Below are 22030 nucleotides of genomic sequence, written 5' to 3'. Positions count from 1 at the left end.
ATCTGTTATGTGTGAGCCCCAAAAGGCCACATGGTCAATTTAAGTCATGACACCAACAAGCTACAAAGATATTACATTATATGTGGAATAATACTTCGGCTCACTAGCTATATCATCACACCATAAACTGGTTTGCATGTGTGTCAGGAATACTATATATGTTACAGTTAACACCTTAATCATAGCATAAATTTAACATATAAAGAGGTCCTAAATAACTGTTTTCATTTACTTATAGAGTTAAATAGCAGCCATTGTTTTGTCCGTTATTTAGCTTAGGCTATACTTCTTTTCTCAATCTAAGAAAGGATCCTTTGTGCCCCAAAACTTGTTTAACATATCTTCCAATTATACAATTGGCCCAATAAAAGATATCACCAAAAATCTTTTGCTTAATAAAACATGAAAGAAGGAACTTAGTGGTAGCAGTTCTAGGTTGGATGTAGGGACTAAGTGCTGATCAAAAGAAAAAAAAAGAGAGAACTCAAGTTATAGATTTACAGATGCTAGGGTCAGAAGTAACCTCAAATCATCATCGAGTCTGACCCCTGCCAGTGGCAGGAAAAAGTGTTGGGATCATGTGACCCCAGCCGGTGCTTGTCCAGTCTCCTCCTGAAGACCCCTAAGGTAAGAGAGAGCACCACCACTCTTGGAAGCCCATTCCAGATTCTGGTGACCCTAACCATGAAGAAGTTCTTTCTGATGTATAGAGAAGGTAACTAAGAATCAGACAATAATGGTTCCCATTAACAAGCTGCAAATCATAGGCAAAGTTCATTACAAGTCAGGTATATACAATATATGATCCTGCTCCCACAAAATTTGCAGTACCATTTCCTTTAAAAAAATACATTAACTGAACAAATTTGTACATATTGAGAAATGAGGACTAAATAGGCATCTTAGCACAGCCCTGAAATAGCTTGGAAGCAGGGGTTGAGACCAAACAGAACTCAGGGATTCTGTGACCACCTTTCTTTCTCTTTCACTTTTAAAAATAAAAATATTTCTGGCCCTTTTGGTTTTGGAGAGAGCATAAACATTAGGGCTGTGTGACATTTCACTGGCTGTTTCAATTCAGCACTGTTTTGACTCATTATGAGCTCAAAACAGTGAAATTGAATCAAAATGAAGGGCTTCAAAACACCCTTGAAACACACCAAGGCTAGTCAAAATATATCAAAAGTTTTGAAATGTTTTGAGTTTCAAAGCAGCGACCAGCCAGGAGGTGGGAGACAGGGGAGGACTGGGGCTGCATTCCCAGTGGCTCCATAGCCCTACGTGGCTCAGCTGGGAGCACAGTCCTGGCTCTCCCCACCTCCTGGAGCCAGGCTGAACCCAGGGTCAGTTCCTCTCCCCAGCACTGCAATCTGGCTGGAGAAGGGAAATCAACCCAGCTGGGCTGAGTTCCCATCCCCAGCCCAATCTAGCACTGAAGATGGGAACTCAGCTGGCCTGAGTTCCTTACCCAGCCATATCATAGCCCTGGGGAGGGGAACTGAGCAATCAGGCTCAGTTCCCTTCCCCAGCTCCCCAGTCCCAGGCAGCAACACCCAAGTTCCCTCCCTCATCTGGCAGGTAGATCAGGGCCCTGCAGCCCTGGGAGTACTGGCACAGCCCCCACAGTCCTCCTGGGGTTGTAGGCCTCCACCTGCTTACTGGATGAGAGGCTGTTTTGAACATCCCCATTACAGCGAATGGGCAAAATGGCAAAACAGCGACAATGTTTCAACAAAGCAAAACAGAACAGCAGTTTTGAATTGAAATGAAATTTGAAACAAAATGCTGTTCCATCAAAACCTCAAAACTCAAGTTGAAACAGAATGGTGCCATTTCACACAGCACTAATAAATATTCCAACCACATACAGATTAATGCAGCTGAAACCAGCATGAATCTGCAGATAGTGGTACAGTAGGTCTGAGAAGTATAAACTCAGTCACGGTCCTGAGAATTCTGCAGCCACACAATTTTCTATTTTGATCGGTCACCTTCCCCTACCTTACCTATCCTGTATTACAAAATGGTAGGTGGCCCACAGAATAAAAAGCAGGAGCTCTTGAAGTGGTCCTGGTCTAAAGAAAAAGTGTTCTGGCAGGGAAATGATTGAGTACCATAACCTTAAGGAATCACAGAAAGGCAGCTTTTCAAAGTGAGAACAGTATTATGCAGAGTTATGAGAAGATGCTGTTACAACTGGTCTTTACTAGGTATCAGAAATAAGGTGGGATATTTCTCTCAGAATGGTCACTGGATTCAAGTTAGCAGAGGCAAGTGTTATTAATGTAAAAAGTCACCTCTAATATAGCTAAGTTCAGTTATTGAAGTTTGATTATCTTATACCAGGTTGAAGTTGGCTCAATGTTCTTTAAAGAAGAAGACAGACTTAATGGAAATGTGATTTTTTTTCCTGCTTAGAATTGCATGCATCTCTTTGTACACCAACATTGCTATGTCCTTCTGTGCTAAAGAAACAATAGTAATTCAGCCCTGACTTTTTCAGCTTAGTTTTTTCTTCCAGAGAGGTGAAGTTTTCGATAATGACATTTAACATCCTAACTTTTGGGTCCATTCAGTGAGTACTTTGTCCCTTTTTGCATTCCAGAACAATAGCATAAAAAGGCCACTCTCTATCAAAAACTGTGGAAATAATTAAATGTATGGATGAGACTTGCCTTCTGGTAAAAGACAGCAAACATATAAATGGCTGCACAACTGACTGAGGATACCTTATTTTTTATGATCTACTGAATAACTTTGTCTAACCAAGGGTACTTACTGCATGATAGTCAATAATTACCTCATCCTAATTAAATTAAGAAAAAATGGTTGTTTTATATATGCACTACAAACATCTTTTAAAGAGAGCAATAGAACAAGGAAATAACAGTCAAAACTGTATAATGCTCACCATACTTAGCGTAGAAGGAAAGAAGCAAACTGGAAAAATCCAATCCCTTAATGTATGGCAAAATAGGCTGTGGAATCCCTCCAGCCACTGAGCAAAGCTTTTCTTTCCACACCAAGAAATAACAGCACCTCATGTGTGATTAAAAAAGGGGAAACTGCTCTGATCATTTAAAAGAATGATAGTCTCCAAAATTTCCAAGGGCTTTTAAAGAAAAAAAAGGACTATGAAATAATTATTTCCTCATTTAAACTAAAATACACTGTTGTTTAAAAGGCTGCATACTCAAATACATAACTGTGAGTTTATGTTTAGTATTTCAAGTAACTATTCTATTGAATTACAGCACAAAGGTGCATAGCCTTTAGGCAGAAAAAGCAAATTAGAAAATGAAAAGACCAAGTTGGAAGAATGATTTTATGGGAAATACTTGAGTCATTTGCTTTTCACACACTTTTCAAAGGCAGATGCATTATCCTTTATGAAAGAAAGCTTTTTAAACTTTTAGGTTACCGATAAAACAAAATGAACAGCTATACATTTTACATGGCTTATATAGAAGCAAGAGAGAAAATAAAGGAGGTTTATTAATATAAATGGTATGAATGAATTTTGACCACCACTTTAGAAATGATCTCCAAAGCCTACTTATAAAAAAGATTACAGCCAGAAATAGTCAGCTTTTGTTTGACAAATTAAGTTCAGGTTGAGGGGCTTTGGTTGAGCTTGTCAGAGCAGGCGGCATGCCCTACCACAACTCAGGGTTATGTATAGATGTATAAAGATTCACAAGTTCCGTGTGATTTTCAGGTGACTTCTCTATCTGGCTGCCTTTGTCTATCCAGCATTAGTTTTTCCATTGTTCTAAGTTTTATGACCACTGTTGGGCTAAGGGCTTTGTTAGGGCCTTGTTACATGATAACTGTGGGTGGGTATGCCTGCCTCACTCTGCTCCACTCTCCCCAGTACCCAAGATCCCCACTCACTGGCCCCTTGTTCCCCTGCCCACCACACTTACTTGTGTATGCCCATACTGTCTATCCCAGGCTGTCTGTCCCAGCTTCCCTGCCCAGCTACCACCACTGCTGCTCTCTGAGCTATCTCAGCCCAGAGAAAAACAGCAGTCCACTAGTGGTGGGGTGGGAGCTGGGCAGCCAGGTTAACCCTTCCCTGCCAGCTCCCCTGGGACAGACAATTTAGGCAGCCACAAGTGAGTGGGGGAAGGGAGGCCTGGGAGAGACAGAGGGAGTGTCAGGAGTGAGAGGGAGAACTGGGGGAGCCCCAGGGGGCAGGGGGAAACCTAGAATGGGAAGCAAGGGATTCTCACCTTTCAGTCCTCCAGGCCCCTTCTGGCGTGAATGTATAACTGCTCCAAACTTGATTTAGCACTAACACCGATCAATATTTGTACAGCTCATAGTGTAATGTGTAACAAAGCCCTTACACGTTAATTTTATGTGGCTCAGGGACCTCTTAAACCCCTGGATTGTCATGTAAACTAGTTTTAAGCACTCTTTAGGCATCTTAAAGTTATACGACTCCAGGGCAGGTTTATCTCTGATTTCTGTTACCCAGTTCATGTTCCATGAATATGTGGCCACTCCCCAGAGATAAGCCACCCAAGTTTCAGTCCTCCAGCACACCAGGATGCAGTATCCCTTTGCTCACCTTTCTGTTCTGTGTGGACAATTCACAGCTGTAGCTCTTAGTCAGGCGCCTGCTTGCCAGCCCCCTACTGGCAAGTCGCAGTTGTGCAGATCAGGGGACAGTCAAAGAAGGATTTAGGCTGAACATGTAACTACTCTAAATTCAGACTGACACTAATTTCAATCAACCTTTCAGAAGCTTAAAGTGTAATGTTTAACAAGGCTCTAAGAAGCTTCTGCCCAAATATAACAGACACCTGTTCAAGTTGTTTGCATTGCATTGAATGTTTTTTCTAGCATTAAAATCTTCAGTTTCCCATTGTCACCTACAGTTCCTGGGTGACTTAAGTAACAAAATAACCCTTTTCACATTTTATAATATAACATTCAGAGTTTTCATTTTGTTGCCACATATGAAGAATAGCTATATCATAACCCAAGGTTTTTAATTACATCTGATTTTTTTCGCCTTTGTTTTATGAATTAGAGAGAAGGCTTTTACATCCCAAAGTGCATTGGAAAAGTTAATCATTTAGAAAATTTGATAACCCCAGTCTTTCAGTGATTCAGCCCAAATTTTATATATTATGGTTTTGGACTTGCAATTGAACAGGAAAAGTTATGACAATCACAGCTTGTTGGGGACTGATTTCAGTTTCTTCTTTTCTTTGCTATCTTTATAAAGAGACTTAAACACATTTAGCAAGTTAAATTATAAGGGTGATCAAATATTTTATTAATTCTGCATTCCTGGTTTTCCCATGTAGCTCCTAAGAAGCCTATTTTCTCTGATGCATTTTCCTTCCTACTTAACCCTGTCTGAATATTTCTGCTGGGATTTTACTAATGATTTTTCCATATTTTTAATCAGAAGAATGTTTTCAGAGTAGTCCTTACCAAATATTAACTACTCTACCCTTGATTACAAGAAAAGTACTGCATGAGAATTTCTGTACACTGGTTAAAGTAGAGGTGACAGGGGAGATGAGGAATCCTCCACCAGCTGCAAACTTATTTATATAGTTTTGAAACCAGGGTCAGACGATAATAAAAGCTACTTAGAATGATTTTTTATTTACTTTAATTAGACTATATTATACATGTTTAGTAATGTTTGGGGACATATACACATACCTTACGTTATTATTTACAATATGTTAAATCTGGGCTGAATCACTTGAAAGCCTGGGATTATCAAATTGTCAAAATGATTAACTTTGCAAAGGAATCTTCATTTATATGGAAAAGTCCTCTCTCTAATTCATGGAACAAAGACAAAAAAACAGACAATGTGATTAAGAATTATAGGTTGTGATATAGTTATTCTTCATATGTGGCAATTAAATGTTATATCATCTCCTTTTTTTGCCTTATTGACCTGGTACAAGAGATAGCTACATTTTCAAGCATTAGAAAAAGTAAAATGGACAAGTCAGCAGAAGTAGATCAAAGGGTAGTGTGTCCCAGCTGCCTCTGGAGGGTTTGGGATTGAGAGTGTGGTCAGGGGGTAGAAAGGTAAGAAAAGTTTATTGACTTAACAAACACACAACTACGCGTAAATAACAAAACAAGGATAGACAATAATAATTCACGTTGGGAACTTACCGGCAGCACCCTCTGATGCCTGATGTATGACAAGTTTCTCTTCTGCAAAGCTCAGCAAAGTCAGGCGTCCCCAATCAGTGCTGTCTGAGGGGTACTGGGAAGGATCTTGGTCTTTGGGCTCCTCGAGATCCACAGGCCCACCGAATCCAGGCCAGCAGCTAATCTTAAATCAGGAGCTTCTTTTACAGAGCTGCATCTTCCTCTTAAATGATTACCAAATGTGCCAGTCAATTTTTAACTTCCAAGCTATGCTGATAACTTACAGCCATCCAGATTTTTCCTACTTCAAACTGTCCTTAGACTGACCAATAGCAGTACAAGCCTTGCATTCTTTTGATAAGTTAATTTTTACTATGCCACAGGGCCTACTATTTCAAGGCTTTGTTAAATTTACTAGGCTTTACTTCATATAGGGCCTTACTACATATTTGACTTTAATTAGGCTCTTAGCAAGAACATATAGCTTAATATTTGAACAAATGACAGAAAAACACTTGGTCTAATCTTCATAGAGCCTTCAGCAAGCATCTTTATCACACAGGCATAATTTTCAGCTGGTACAGTAGTGTATTTGGATATACACATCACCATTGAATTTGGCTTGATACGTTTAGTCTTTTTTTTAAAAGTAGCGGGTTGCCTCAACAGAGTAGCCACTTGTATATCTCTTATTATTTTTAAGATTCTTGAATACATCTGCATACTGATGGAAAGGTATCTGTTAGATAGCTACCTGTGGAGGAGTGAGAGAGAGTAAACAGAGCCCCTGGGGTGCTTTACATACCGGGCAGCTGAGACTAAGGGAAGAAGAGTGGCTGGCAGTGACACAGAGGGGAAATGAAAGTAAACAGAGCTTACAGTGTGAGCAGCAGGTGAGGCTGCAGCTGGAGACCAGTGAAGGAAAAAAGGAATCACAGCAATACTTCCAGAGCAGCTGCTAACTCTGGGTTGAAGGAAGGAGGCTGCCAGGAAGCATTTCTGACTCCAGAGATGCACAGAGAGGATCAATTCCCTGCAAGCTTCTGAGAGGAGTGGCTGAGTGTTCCTGCAAGCAGATACTGCTGACCCTGCCAGAGAAACGCTGTGGGTGCAACCAAAAGAGGTGTGCCTACATGAGAATTTTGAAAGTAATGAAGTAAAGTAGCTGCTAAGGATCCAGGAGGGAGGCAAGGAAGATTTCATTCTAAGGTAAGAGCCAACTTGCTGGGTCTTTGTTTTCCTTGGAAGAGACACCTACCGAGGGACTGTGTCTGCTCACCAGTAGACCTATGTGGATCTGTAATAAGCAGCATTATATTAATCAGTTTGGGATATTAAAGACTGATCCCAAGGTAAAGGGGACACAGACTGACTCTAAAGTGAGACTGAAACAGTTGTGTCTGGGGTGTTTTAGCCTCATCTAAGGCCATCCCATGGGTGTGGGTGCATGTCGGACTAAGACTACAGTCACCCAGGTGGCAGGCTACAGAGGACTGTGCATTACAGAATCGGGCAGCATAAAACCAGGCCAAAGAGAAGCTTTGAGTTCCATCTGAAGTGGCTAGGGTGGGGTAAAAGGGAGGTTCGGAGTCCCATAGAAGAAAAGATTGGAACCTGAAGGATCTCAGGGTATTGTCTCCTATTAACATTGTACCAATAAAGTCATAGTTTCATAGTTTGTAGGGTTGGAAGGGACCTCAGCAGATCATCAAGTCTGAAATCCTGCCATGGCAGGAAACAGTAATGGGGTCAAATGACCCCAGCAAGCTGCTCCCAGGGTAGGATCCAGCACCACTTCTCTTGGAAGTTGGTTTCAGATCCTAGCCGCTCTGACTGTGAAGTAGCGCCTCCTGATATCTAGCCTAAATCTGCCCTCTGCCAGCTCCTGACCATTATTTCTTGTCACTCCTGGGAGTGCTCAGGGGAACAGGGACTCCCCCAATGCCTGCTGGTCTCCTCTGACTTGTAAGCTGCCACTAGATCCCTCCTCAGCCTTCTCTTGTGGAGGCTGAACAGGTTCAGGTCCCTTAAACTCTCCTCACAGGGTCTGCCCTGCTGACTCCTGATCATGTGGATGGCCCTCCTCTGGACCCTCTCCATGTTGTCCACATAGCTCCTGAAGTGCAGCACCCAGAACTGGATACAATGTCACATAGCGGGATCACCTCCTTGGACGTTATTGAGATGCATCTGTGGATGCATGACAAGGTGTGGTTGGCCTTCCTGACCATGTCCCCACACTGTTGGCCCATGTTCATTTTGGCATCAGTAATGACTCCAAGATCCTTTTCTGCCTCGTGGCAACATATATAGCTTTTCCAGGTATAGAATCCAATTATTGGAGATTTGTCTTGAATTTGTCCCCCTTCCACTGCTACTGGATGGAAAATAAATTGTGGAGTTGGGGGGAGGGAATCAGGTAGCCTCCTTCCCCTTTGGACTGTCTGGTGAGCCATAACGGCCACAGGACAGTTTTGGTGGAAGTACTGCAATAGATAGATAGATAGATACATAGATACATAGATAGATAGAATGCCTCCTCAGCTCGCAGTTGTAGGGAGGCAGTTAGAAAGCCCAAAGCTACCATGGAGCTGAGGATGGCATCCCAAGTTAAGAATAACAAAAATTTGTTTTTCAGATATATAGGGAGTAAAAGGAAGGCCCAGGGTGGAATAGGACCACTACTGAATGGACAAAAGTAATTGGTTATAGACAGGGAGGACAAGGCTGAACTCCTCAATGAGTTCTTTGCCTCAGTCTTCCTAAATGAGTGGCAAGACAACTCTCACATGGTAGAGAGGCAAAAGCTGGGCACCAAACTACCAAGTGTTGACCCTGAGAGGCTGCAGCATCACTTGGAAGGACTGGATGTGTTTAAGTTGGCAGGCCCGGATGAGCTCCATCTGAGGGTACTGACGGCACTGGCTGATATCATTGCACAGCCACTGGCAAGAATATTTGAGCACTCATAGGGCATGGGACAGGTCCCAGAGGACTAGAAAAGGGCCAATGTGGTCCCTATTTTCAAGAAGGGGAGGAAGGAGGATCTAGGCAACTATAGGCCAGTCAGTCTCACCTCCATCCTTGGCAAAGTCTTTGAAAATATTATTAAGACTCATATATGTGATGGCTCAGCCGGAAAAATTATGCTGAGGGGAAACCAGCACGGGTTCGTAGTGGGTAGATCATGCCTGACTAATGTAGTCTCCTTTTATGACCAGGTTACAAAACACCTTGACACAGGAGTAGGGTTTGATATCATTTACTTAGACTTCAGGAAGGCCTTCAATACGGTATCCCACCCTATACTGCTGAACAAGTTAAGCGGCTGTGACTTGAATGATTACACAGTCTGGTGGGTGGCAAATTGGCTAGAGGGTCATACCCAGAGAGTGGTTGTGGATGGGTCGGTATTGACCTGGAAGGGAGTGGGTAGTGGGGTCCCGCAGGGCTTGGTCCTTGGACCGATAGTCTTCAGTGTCTTCATCAGTAACTTGGAGGAGGGAGTGAAGTTTACTTTATCCAAGTTTGCTGATGATACAACACTGTGGGGAGAAGTGGACACACCGGAGGGCAGGGAACAACTACAGGCAGACCTGGAAAGGCTGGAAAAATGGGCAGAAAACAATAGAATGCAATTTAACAAGGAGAAATGCAAAGCACTGCACCTAGGGAGGAAAAATGTGCAGCACACCTACTGCCTAGCAAATGACCTGCTTGGTATCACGGAAGCGGAAAGGGATCTTGGAGTCCTAGTGGACTCCAAGATGAACATGAGTCATCAGTGTGACAAAGTCATCAGAAAACCTAACTGCACTTTATCATGCATCAGCAGATGCATGACAAACAGAACCAAGGAGGTGATACTTCCCCCCTATCGGGTGCTGGTCAGACTGCAGTTAGAATATTGCGTGCAGTTTTGGGCACCACACTTCAAGAGGGATGTGGATAACCTGGACATATGGTTAAGGGCTTGCAGGCCAAGCCCTATGAGGAGAGACTAAGGCACCTGGACCTCTTCAGCCTCCACAAGAGAAGGTTGAGAAGTGACCTTGTGGTTGCTTATAAATTTATCATGGGGGTACAAAAGGAAATTGGTGAGGCTCTACTCACCAAGGTGCCCTTGGGGGTCACAAGAAATAATGGCCATAAGCTAGCAGAGAGCAGATTTAGACTGGACATTAGGAGGAACTTCTTCACAGTTAGAGCGGCCAAGGTCTGGAATGGGCTCCCAAGGGAGGTGGTGCTCTCCCCTACCCTAGGGGTCTTCAAGAGGAGGTTGGATGGGCATCTGACTGAGGTCATATGAACCCAGCACTTTTCTGTCTATGCAGGGGGTTGGACTCGATGATCTATTGAGGTCCCTTCCGACCATAACATCTATGAATCTATAGATAGATAGATAGATAGATAGTTATTTTGCAAATAAAAAATGTGGTAGTTTCCCATCAGTATTTTTGGCACCAGGAATGGGTGACGGAGCTTGCTCCAGCCTCTCTGAGTGTTTATCTAGTATTGCAGTACCTCCAGGCCTAGTGCTCATCCCATCCTAAGGGAGCAACTCCCCATTTTTTTAAGAGCCACAAAGGTTCCCATCAGTATGCTTGATCCATATGTCCCGTATGGGCCATGTGTTTTGTAGTCATGCTCAGTGTTGGCTTCATTTAATCAACTACATAGTTGGCTTCTATTGCTGACCACATGCTGCTTTTAGCAGCAGTTTAATGATAGACAATGTATTTAATAAGATTTTCTTGTATGTGATGATGAGGGTCTTTGTTCCCCATACTGATTGAGAGGGGGAAACACCTCATCTTTTATCTAAGTAAATCTGGTAATATTCCTAACCATTATATGGACATAAGTGTATGCATTGCCTGTACATATTTCAAGTGTAAACGCTTTCCTTTCACATGTTGTTGGTTTCTTTAGATATCATACTCTTTTTGAAAGGCTCATCTTCACATATGTATGTAAGTGTGAAAGTATTTATGATGTGTATGTATGTACAACTTCTAAAACATTGCAGGTGGTACCAAATAAAACAATGAATTTAAAATGTCTTCATAAAAAAATGGCCTTTGCATTGGGCAGCCTTTAACAAAATGCAAAGCTCCATTCATCTTGCTATAGTCAGCACTTCTTCCTTACCTGAAACCAAATTCTACACTCCTTGTTCCTCCAGCTGAGGTACCAATTTGGTGCAGATGAAAACACAGAACAGAGCCTCTTTTATTGTAATACAGATTAGAACTTTAACATTCTTAATTGCTCTCTCTTGCTTTTTGACATTGCTTTTATATTAGTTATTAGAGAATAAATTAAAGGATCAGGCCCTGTAAGTTCTGATAATGTCAACATTTATATTTCATGTTGGATGTGGTAAGAAATAGATTTATGCATGCCTTAAGGGACTGCAGTTTTCTACAGCAGGTCTACCCTTATTTTTATCTTAAAATGCCTTTGAACCATTTTAATCAGTAATATTTAGACTCATTAATGCACAATAAACTTCAATCTTTTTTATTTCATGACTCGGAAGTACCTTTCATTAGCTATTACTTACATATAAATGTCTAAATTGTATGGTTATTCAGTTTTAGGGGCATAGCAGTCTAGGGCTGTAGAATGCATATGTAAAAGAAAAACTCCCAAAGGAGCTACAGTCATGGTATTAAGTCAGTTTGCAAAGTGAATGCTTCACCATTTTTGGTTGTGGAACCTAAGACTGATATCATTAGTACATCTCTAGGTCTTCATTACAAAAATGAGGTTGCAAAGTTAATGAGATGGGGTCCTAGAAACAATTTAGACTAGGAGAGGTTTTCCTCCAGTTTATCTGCCTAATGATTATAACCCTTATTCTCTACAGTTTATGACTGTGACATAAATATTACATAAACTAAATGAAAATCCCAAGGCTCACAACAAATAAGAAGCTGTATATTTTCTGTAAATATAACATCTCAGTTGTAACAGCTTGTGAATGAGGTTCACATTATAATGGTGGGTTGGACTCCAAATACATATCCCAGCCATTATTCCTAAATGCATCTTATTGGTGAAAACCCACAAAACTCAATTCCTGCTTTCCCTGGAGACTAATGTGCTAACATGCTGAGCTGACATCTTGGCTCTCAGCCCCACTGATAAATTAGTTCCTGGGCTTCCCATCTTCACTCTCACTGTTAATACCTGATTCCTTTCCAAGCAGAAGCCATACTCTGTTCCTCAAGGTACTGCTCCTGTCTCTGCCACTTGCATTTTTCAAACATTTCAACACTTTCTGTGCCTCTCAGTTGTAGATGTTCCCTCATGCCCAGACACAAAAGCTATTCAACACCTGACAGGAAACTGTCACGGAGTGGGGCGCAGGAGCGGCCGTGATCTCTCTAGCGCCCCCTGCCATGCCAAGTAGGTGATCCAGAACCCTCTTACTCACCCGCCACGTCTTGTTGTTGTATGGTTCTAGAAGGGAGGCTGCCTCTTGTCACCCTGGACACCGTGCTATGCTTATACTGTCCCCCGTTCTGTAGGGAGTGACCTGGTGCACCCCCAGCTTTATGGGCTATGCATGCCTCCAACCTCCCCTTTAGCACGCCCCAAGCCTCGCAGATGTACCGGACGTTGTCTGGTCAGATTCCTGTATGCGCCCTTCCCTGGCGCCCCTGGGCTCGTCACACAACCGGCACCCCTTTACTGGAGCCCCTGGGCTTGTCATGCAACCGGCACCCCTCTATCCACTAGCCCTCTCGGGCCGACAAATTATATCCGCCCCCCTCCTGGGGTCCGCTCAATATACTTGCCCCTCCGGGGGCCTCTCCACATGCAGACGGTGCCCCCACTGGGGCCTGTCCCTCCACGCACTCGCCCTCTCCAGGCTCTCTATAATCGTGGACTCACCCTCTCCGGGCTTGTCTCTATAGTAGCACCCTACCCTGGGCTTCTCTTCCTGTGTGCCCCCCCTTGGGCCTAACACGAGCCCCTCAGGCTCCTTGCAAGTGGGGCTCAGGTGGCCTTAGCTGTGCCTGGCCCCCAAAATCCTCATTGCCCCTTCTCAGGGCTGGGGTATTGCACCCTGAACTACAGTGCCCTCGCTGGCACTTTGCACCTTGTCAGGGCTGAGGTAGTACACCCCTACTACGGTGCCCTAGCAGGCACTGGGGTCCCCACCACTGTGGAGCCCCTCTGGGACTCTTCCCAATTGGGGCTTAGGCAGCCCTCACCTTACCTGGCCCCCTTGACCCCTTTCTCTGGGTCCTGCCCCCCCTGGGGCTTCTACCTATGCCCACACTGGGCTTCCTCTCACTAATCGTGCCCTCCCCAGGCTCCTCAATCTGTTCACCCCTTCTGGGGCTGGGGTCTAGATGCCCCACAGTACAGCACCCCTCTCTGGTGCTGGGAGCACCCCATCTCCCTGGGGAGCTCCTGATGAGGCTGCCTCCACCCCTACAGCCTCACCCGGTCCTCCGGTTTAACGATAACTAAACAGAACCATAAGCCAATCGGCTGTAACACAACAATAAGCCTTCTGGCTATAACATAGGATCTAGGCCCACCTGGCTGTCTTGCAAAGGCCTCCCAGTCAGGGTTCTCTCCACCCTTACCATGGTGCAGCCCCTTGGGTGCTCAGGCTGCACCGTTCAGCTCTGCTCTGCTGCAGAGCTCCTGCACCTCAGGCTGCCAGAAGGGAACTGCTCCTAGGCTTTAGCCTGGGCTGTTTATAAAGGGCCTGCCCTGCCCCCTTCTGGTCACGTGACCAGCCTGGCTGCTCCAGCAACCAACACCTGTGCTGTCTCAGGGAGCTTCAGCAGCCCTTATTCCTTCATAGGAACAGGGCATCCAAGTGTTCCTGTGACAGAAACAATTACATTGAAAATCCATCACCCCACAACTGCCCTTAGCAGGTAGAATGTAATGAAGTCCTACCAAAAGTGTATGAAAAGTAATTTTCCAAAAGTGGGTTGATCTAAGGAGCTCCACAAAATGAGTGTAGCACAAATAGTGTATGTATATTTGTTAGGGTTTCTTTGAGCATTTATGTTGAGTGATGCAATCCATGCCTGCATGCAGTAATAAGCTCTAATATGTTAAACTTTGTTCAATAATGATATATTTTGCCCAGTGCTAATAGTAAGCAATGCATTCCATTTTAAATCAATTTCAAACATCAATAGAATGGACCAGAGATTATAGTATCGGTACCACTTATGCATGTAAGAGGTACATGGGTATCCACATGTTTAAGTACAATCCTATTCCAACCTGCCTGAGCTTCTGAAAACCCATTAACAAAAATAATGGGTGGATTTCCCACTTACTTGAGACTTCCCTTCATTTTAACTTTGGATGACAGTGCATTATGAAAGTATCATTTTTCCAGGGACTCAAGTAAGTTGAAATAGAATAACGCTTAGATACTGTGCTATCTCATTGCTCAGGAAAAGGCAGAGAGATTTCTCTCAAAAGGGCTCTATTGCAACTGCTGACACATACAAAGATGGCTAACAACTTCCTGTTGATGTCATCACACCAGCCCTCCAGAAGGGAATTAACCCTCACTACTACAGATACCTAGCAAATAGATGTAGAATTGGTCCAAATAAGAGGAAGGAAAGAAGGAAATCAAAAACAATTTTTTGTTTTGTGTGATTGGAAATAACCCTGCATTTCTTTTACCTCTGTCTTCTGATCATGGTGAAATTTGTATCCTTTACTATTATACTCACAAAAACATCACTGCCCAAAAGGTTGCCTTAAGAAGTTGTGGAGTCTCCATCAAGGCTTTAAAAAGCAAGTCTGGTATAGCCTGGACAGGGGTAATCCTGCTTTGAGCAGGGGCTTGGTTTAGATGACCTCCTGCGATCCCTTCCATCCCTACATTTCCTATTCTGTAATCCTATTCTACCCTGTGCAACAGCCAAAATTCTGACAAGCTGCAGTGAAATTCCATGTGCACTTCCACCTTAACTTAGGATACCTAGGTAACTATACCTGACCTACCGCACACACTAACAAGCAACCCACCTAATCATTTGATTCCAAGTATGTTCTGTTATAACTTTATTTAGTTTGGGGAATACAGAGTTTTGGGCACTCACAAACCCCATCATTCCAGATCCAATACGTTGTTGGCTTTTTTCATTAAAATGTGTTCCTTTAAATACAGCAAACAAATAAGAAAAACTTAGAATTCTATTAATGCAAAATGATGCATGAGTATGTTACCTGATTCTGTTGAAGATCTGCCATCCAAAAATAACACAATTTTCATTTTTTTAAAATATCCACTAAATAATATACATTCCTCCTGGGTTATACAAACAATTCCACAGAGCAAGATTCAGTTCTTCCCTTTTCTAAAGCAGGGGATGAGGAAACAACAGTTTAAAAATCCAGTTTCCAATAATAGCAAGATTTAGTGAAAAACGTCTTAAGCCATGATAAATTGTGGTTCAGTGGCTTGAGTCTTAAACTCGTTGAACTTTTTTGGGTATAAAACTTTATATGGAAATCTCTCAGTAATAAGTTTTCACATGAAATCTCTGAACTTGTTTGCTTTTATTTGGGCAGGAAATACGTGGGGAAAGCCTCTCTGAAAGTAGCCTGAAATAGTTATTTAGCCCTGCTCTGAAATAGGAAGCACTGAGGCCTGCAAAAATTAATGGCAAAAAATGTATAAATGTGGAAGCTAGGAATTTTATTAATTTCCTTCTATCTACATTGCTTCATTGAACTTTTATTTTAAGAAGCATGCAAATGATATTCACTTGCTTCCTAACTCTTCCCTTCACCCTTCCTTGGCTCAGCCATCATAAGCACAGTCATGTTCCAACTCAGGGGAAGCAGAAATTTACCTGTATTAAAGGAAGAGAATAAATGAAGCAGCTACTTACCTTGTGAGACTGCCCATGTATATGGTACATTTTGCCAACTTCTACTTCACACTGTGGGCCATGACATATGACTCAAGGCCTAAGAGTTCAAATGAAAATAATCTCTCTTTGGATAAAATGGATAAAATATTCAATATCCTGTAATAATTTCAAGCCTCTTCATATAACAAAGAGACACTGAAAGATTTATTAACTGATCTTTCGATATAAGTTTATTTTTTCAGGTGTTTTTCAGGTGTTTTTGTGTTTAAAAACCATGCTAAGCTGCTTTTTCATTAATGGATGAATTAGTGCCTTTGAAAAGTATATGGACTCTTCTACTAAGGTTGAGAGCTTTAAAAAAAGTATAAGGTACCCCTTTCTTGCAAAAATGAATGAAAGTTAGATTCTTAACCCTCCTAGACCTGTGAGAACTCCTACATGCTGGTATGCAGCCCAGGAAGAAACATAATAATTCCCTCTATACTTTTCTAATATTGTGTTTGAAATTTGATCTGGATTTGATAGAAGTGATAGAAGTATCATTACAACAACTGAGTTTTCACTGTCCATTCAGGTCTTGGCTTCCTGCTGAGCTTACACTCCAATCGTATCCATTTGTGATGGTAGTTTTTATGACAGAAGCATCTGTTACTAGGAGACAGAGAACCAAAAAATCATTTCACATACACCTCAACAACTTATCTCAGATGGCAACTTTTACCTTTTGTCCCAAATGAGTAACTTTATATTTCTACTACCCTCACATTTGCCAGTGGTATGGAATATTTTCTGGCATCCTTCCCCCCTTCCCCCCCCCAAAAAAACCCCAAAACTCTACAAAATAATTTGCATACGTTGCCTTTTATTTCTATGCTCACATCTTAGTCTAATTTTCCAACCTAACTTTATCAAACTTTTCCTGCTTTTATGCCCCAATGACATTCATGAGATTTTACTAGAACACTACTCCATTAGAGCTCTGGTATTACTTCTATATATAATGGCTTTCTGTACAATTTCTAATGACTGTAGGTAATGACTTTCTCTACAATTTCATTTTTCATTGGAAGAAACAGAATCCTTCACTTGTTGAATGATTATGTGATCAGAAAAGGTTACATTCATTTAGCTGCAATGAATTAATGAAATTTATGGTTGAGGGCCTGCAGGTAAGACCCTATGAAGACAGACTGAGGGATATGAATCTCTTCAGCCTCCACAAGAGAAGGCTGAGAGGTGATCTTGTGGCTGCCTACAAACTCATCAGGGGTCAGCAGGGAATAGGGGACACTCTGTTTACCAGGGCGCCCCTCAAGGTTACCGGAAATAATGGCCACAAACTGAAAGAGAACAGATTTAGATTGGACATAAGGAAGAAATTCTTTATGGTAAGGGTTGCCAAAATATAGAATGGGCTTCCAAGGGAGGTGGTGCTTTCCCCTACCCTGGAGGTGTTCAAGAGGAGATTAGACAGGCATCTGGCTGGGGTTACTTAACCCCAGCACTCTTTCCTGCCTGCAGCAGGGGGTCGGACCTGATGATCTACCAGCTCCCTTCCAACTCTAGAAATCTATGACATTTATGAAATCTATGACATTTCAGCTCTGAGATTGTATCTCCAAATATATAGCTTGATGTTACTCTATTCATAAAAAATATTTTTGCTATTCACAGCTCTATGTGCCAGGTAATCATGAAAATTTTCACAAAGCCCTAAAGTTTTATGAATTTCAATAGACTCAGCAACATGTAAAGATCAAGACTGCTGAAAATGAAAAAACGGGGCCAAAATGGCTATTTTTTTTAGTTTGGGGATTTTCAAAGAAATATTTAAAAAGTTTTGAGAGGGGCTGATATTTTCTGGAAAAAAATTGTGCTTATTTGGCATATGTATCAATTGACTGCACCTTACTAAACAAGGAAATCATTGTAAATCAATATTGAAAAGTAATACAGAATATTTTGATAAATAGGTGGGCACAAGGAGGGCAGTTCTATAGATGGGTTGGATGAAAAAAATAGTTTATCATGTGATTTACCTGGGAGTACTTTAACTTAAACACTTAGGCCCAGCATTGACATTGGCTTCTAAGTTCTAATCCTGAGTTTACACGTTCTGAGGTAGGTCTCTTCAGTTCTGAGCTTCATCTCTTCATCCTTTAACAGGAGACAATGGTTCTTTAAGCTGGTTCATTTGTGTATTTCCAGGAATAGCCAAATAACAATAACTACTATTGCTGATATATTCTATTCTTAAGATAAGTCAGTGGAAAATGTGGGAACAACATTCTAATTTCTTGGCTATTGACAATATTCACATTTCTTGGCTTTTACCTGGGGGGGAGGTTGTTCATGAAACTCCTGGTTTCTCACTGGGGGTTGGGGGTGCTGGCAAACAAATATAAAGAGAATGCAACTATCTACACTGTTTTTCTTACAACTTTGGGGGAAAGTTCTGAAACTCAGTTCTACAGTATGAATAGAAAAAGTGAGAACAGTTGCATTAGATGCATAGAGAATGCAATTATTCAGTTTTAACCAATAGGATCATAGGAAGTAGGGCTGGAATGGTGATTGAGTCCAGCCCCTTGCTCAAAACAGGATCATCCTTGACTAAACCATCCCAGTCAGTCTAACCCAGGGGTTTGCAACCTGTTTGGGTCAGTGTAACCCCAGTAGCCAGTCAAAAAGCACACTGGCAGCCAATCAATGAGCAGGGAGGGGGGTCCCCCAGTGGCCAACCTTTGAGCAGGGGGAGGAGTGGGTCTTGGTCCTCCAGCAGCCGATCAATGACTGGGGGGATCCCCCACGTGCCCATGGCAGCAAAACTGTATGTGCTGGCACCATGGTTGACAAATTTTTACAACTTCTCTAGGTAACCTGTATCAATGTTTAACAGTTCTCACAGACACTTCTTCCTGATATCCAGCCTCGTTTTCCTTTGCTTCCTAGTACCAGCCACAGAGAAAAGTCTTCAAAACTAAAAAACTAAAAAACTTCTCCAAACTAAATAACCCTAGTTCCTTCAGCCATTCCTTATAAGGTATGTTTTCCAATATTCTAATAATTTTTATTGTTCTCTGCTGGACTCTTTCCAATCTGCCCACATTTTTCTTCAAGTGTGGGGCCCAAACCTGGACACAGTATTCCAGGTGAGGCCTCACCAGTGTCAAATGATCAGCTGGAGAAAAAATGCTAAGAATAAAAGTTACAATTATATTTTTCAAATTCATGCAATTTTCATAGATTCATTCATTGAGTTTAAGACTCAGCAGGACCATATGACCAAAGATCAGAGAATCAATCCAGGCTGTTATGACTGCCTGAGGCATTACTTGCAGTTAGTTAATGCATATTTTCCTGAGTGCATATTTTCCATGCACATGTGCCTGAAGGAGAATGACTGTGCCCAGAAGCTTGCTAAGAACGTTTTTCCAACTACTTAGTTTGTTTAAAAAAAGATATCACATCTACTCAAAGAACCTTGCCTGCCTATTTTCCTGAATGGAATTCAATTCTGAGAATCTGAAGATATTATATATTCTCAAATACATGTACCTTTTCCCCCAAAATCAGCTGCTGGAAATTCAAGTGCAGATTTAAAGCAAGGAAATGAAGTAGCAGCTTATGCCTCAGGAGCCCCTGAAGGGAAAAGAGAAAGTAACACTGCATGGGCTGCACAGGGGGCTCCCTTTCAGCTGACTATGGGGACTTTCTCCTTCCCCTTGCAGAGGTTTATGCTGCAGTCCCTGCTATTGACTCAGAGAAGCTGCTTCCCAGGCATGCAAGGCCTGGCTTTGCTGTATTTCTAAAGTGGAACTAAGCCCCAGGTGCTAAATCCTGCCAAACCTTGTGGCTGCCCACCCAGATCAGCTCAAAAAGAGAAGCCATCAAGCATTTTGGCTCAGCCAGCAGCACCTGCAGTGTCCTGTAGCTAGGAAGTTAAGAGAGCACCTCCGTACCACGGAAAAGAAGTTTAGCACCTGGGGCAAAGCCTGCAGTGGCAGCCTGCCCTTGCCCTGAACACAGATCCAGGGAGCATATGCTCCCCACCTATGCTTGCCCAGGAGTGCATGCGGGGCAAGAGCCAACCTGCCCCCATCCTTATGCCTGCCCCGCAAAACGAGCCGCACAAGGCTCCTTCCTGCACCCCACCCCAGCTGAACAGCGCCTGTTGGCACCCCTTTCTTTGGCACCTGGGGTGGTAGCCCCATTCACCCCACTTTGCTGTGGCACTGGAACAACCACAATGTTTTGCTCCCCCTAGACTGTAGCTGCCTGTGTTTTTCTTAGGAAAATACCACACTTACTAGTGTTTTCAAAGGAAAAATATTTTTTTCTTCATTCTGCCGTATAACATGGGGAAATGTTATATGTAAAAAATAACATGGTATTTAACAATGGAGAATCTATCATTTCCCTTGGTCATTTATATCAACAGTTAATCAGCCTAACTTTTAACAATGTTCTAGGCATGCAATCTTGTTATCTTTGCTCTGCTAGAATAAAGATTCCTTGACTATCAAGTATTTTTCTTTCTGTGGAACTACTTTCAACCACCTCTCAATCTGTTTAGAACCAGATTAAATTGTTTAAGTTTCGCATTGCAAGCTTTTTTTCTCTCAAAATCTTTCCTAAACTGGAGATGCCAATACTATATACAGTAGCCTATTAAAATATCATTTAAGTTTCATGCAAAGGTAAAATCACTATCCTACTACTAATCACTGTTGCCCTGTAGAAATGAAAAATAAATGCACTATGACTCCTAAATACTTTTCAGACTCACTAGATTCAGCTTCCTCATTTCTTAAAGTACAGTCTTCATGACTTGTTCATAGATGCATTTAGCAGTATCAAAGCACATTTTATTGATTGTGACTGTTGCCAATAGGTACTGTAAGGCCTCGGGGACCTCTGTGTGGGTGCCCTGCTTCCCAGCGACTTCAGGGTGAAACCCTGTTCCAGTGCCCCTTAGATGGTCTGGGTTCTGCCCCTCTTTCTCGCCTGCCACATCTTTGCTGTTGTAAGTTGAGGAGGCAGATCCTAGTTGGGGCCAGGAGGTGACTAGACCATGGGGGTTGTCTTCGTGGGGCTCCAAAACCTCCCTTTTACCCCACCCTTACCATGCCTTCGGCCTGGGATGAAGCTGCTTCCCACAGATCTTCCCCACACCGCCTCCCTTGCCAGGGCTGGGTCTTCAGGTCTGTGAACCCTAGGTAGAGTCACCCCTAGGTCTTGGGTTGGTCTCCCCCTCTTAAGGAAAACAAACTTGCCCCACCTGGGGTCATTCACAACTCAACAGAAAAGATGCCAGCACCTGCCGGTAGAGCTTCTGAGCCTGCCTTTCTCTCTCTCTCGGGCTCCTTTCTCTGCCCCTCCTAGGGGCTTGTCCTTTAGCGGGTAGGGGTACTGGGACCTTTCCTGTGATCTATCCCTACCAGTTCCTCTGGCATCCCCACCCTGGAGTCCAGCTGACCGAGGGTCCGGCTGTCTTGGTCAATCTTGCCAGTGTCCATCTGCTCCCCTTTCTCAGGGCTCATGGTTCCCTGGGCTCTGCCCCCTTCAGAGCTGTCTGAGGATGATTGCGAACCTGAAGGTCAGCCCTGAATCCTGATTCCTGGGTTCCTCATCATAGCCTTGCCATTTCCCCCGCAGTGTCCCACCTGATTGCTGCTCTCCAGCGGGGCTCCTCGGCTCCTGCCAGCCTGTGAACCTGCCTCCTGCCTCACTGGTCTCTTGGTAGCCAGCTGCCTCCTCCTCTGGGGAGCTGGGGCTAGAGCTGGAGTCTCCCAGCTCCTCAGACAGCATCTCCCAGCTGGTGCTCCATTCCTCTCTCTGCCGCTCCACCTCAGCTGTTTCTCTGACCACATTTTGAGCAGCCCACACTGCTCAGAGTCCACACCCCCAGCTCTCACCAACACACAGGCTCAGGCAGCTGCAAAACCACCTAGCCTGCATTTGGGTTGGCATCTGTGCTCCAGCCTCCTCCCTGCTGCTGTCTGCCCCAGCTC

This window comes from Crocodylus siamensis, chromosome 3, assembly GCF_052110815.1.
Source record: "Crocodylus siamensis isolate JL-2025a chromosome 3, ASM5211081v1, whole genome shotgun sequence".
NCBI lineage: Eukaryota > Metazoa > Chordata > Crocodylia > Crocodylidae > Crocodylus > Crocodylus siamensis.
Note: the sequence above shows the minus strand (reverse complement) of the source record.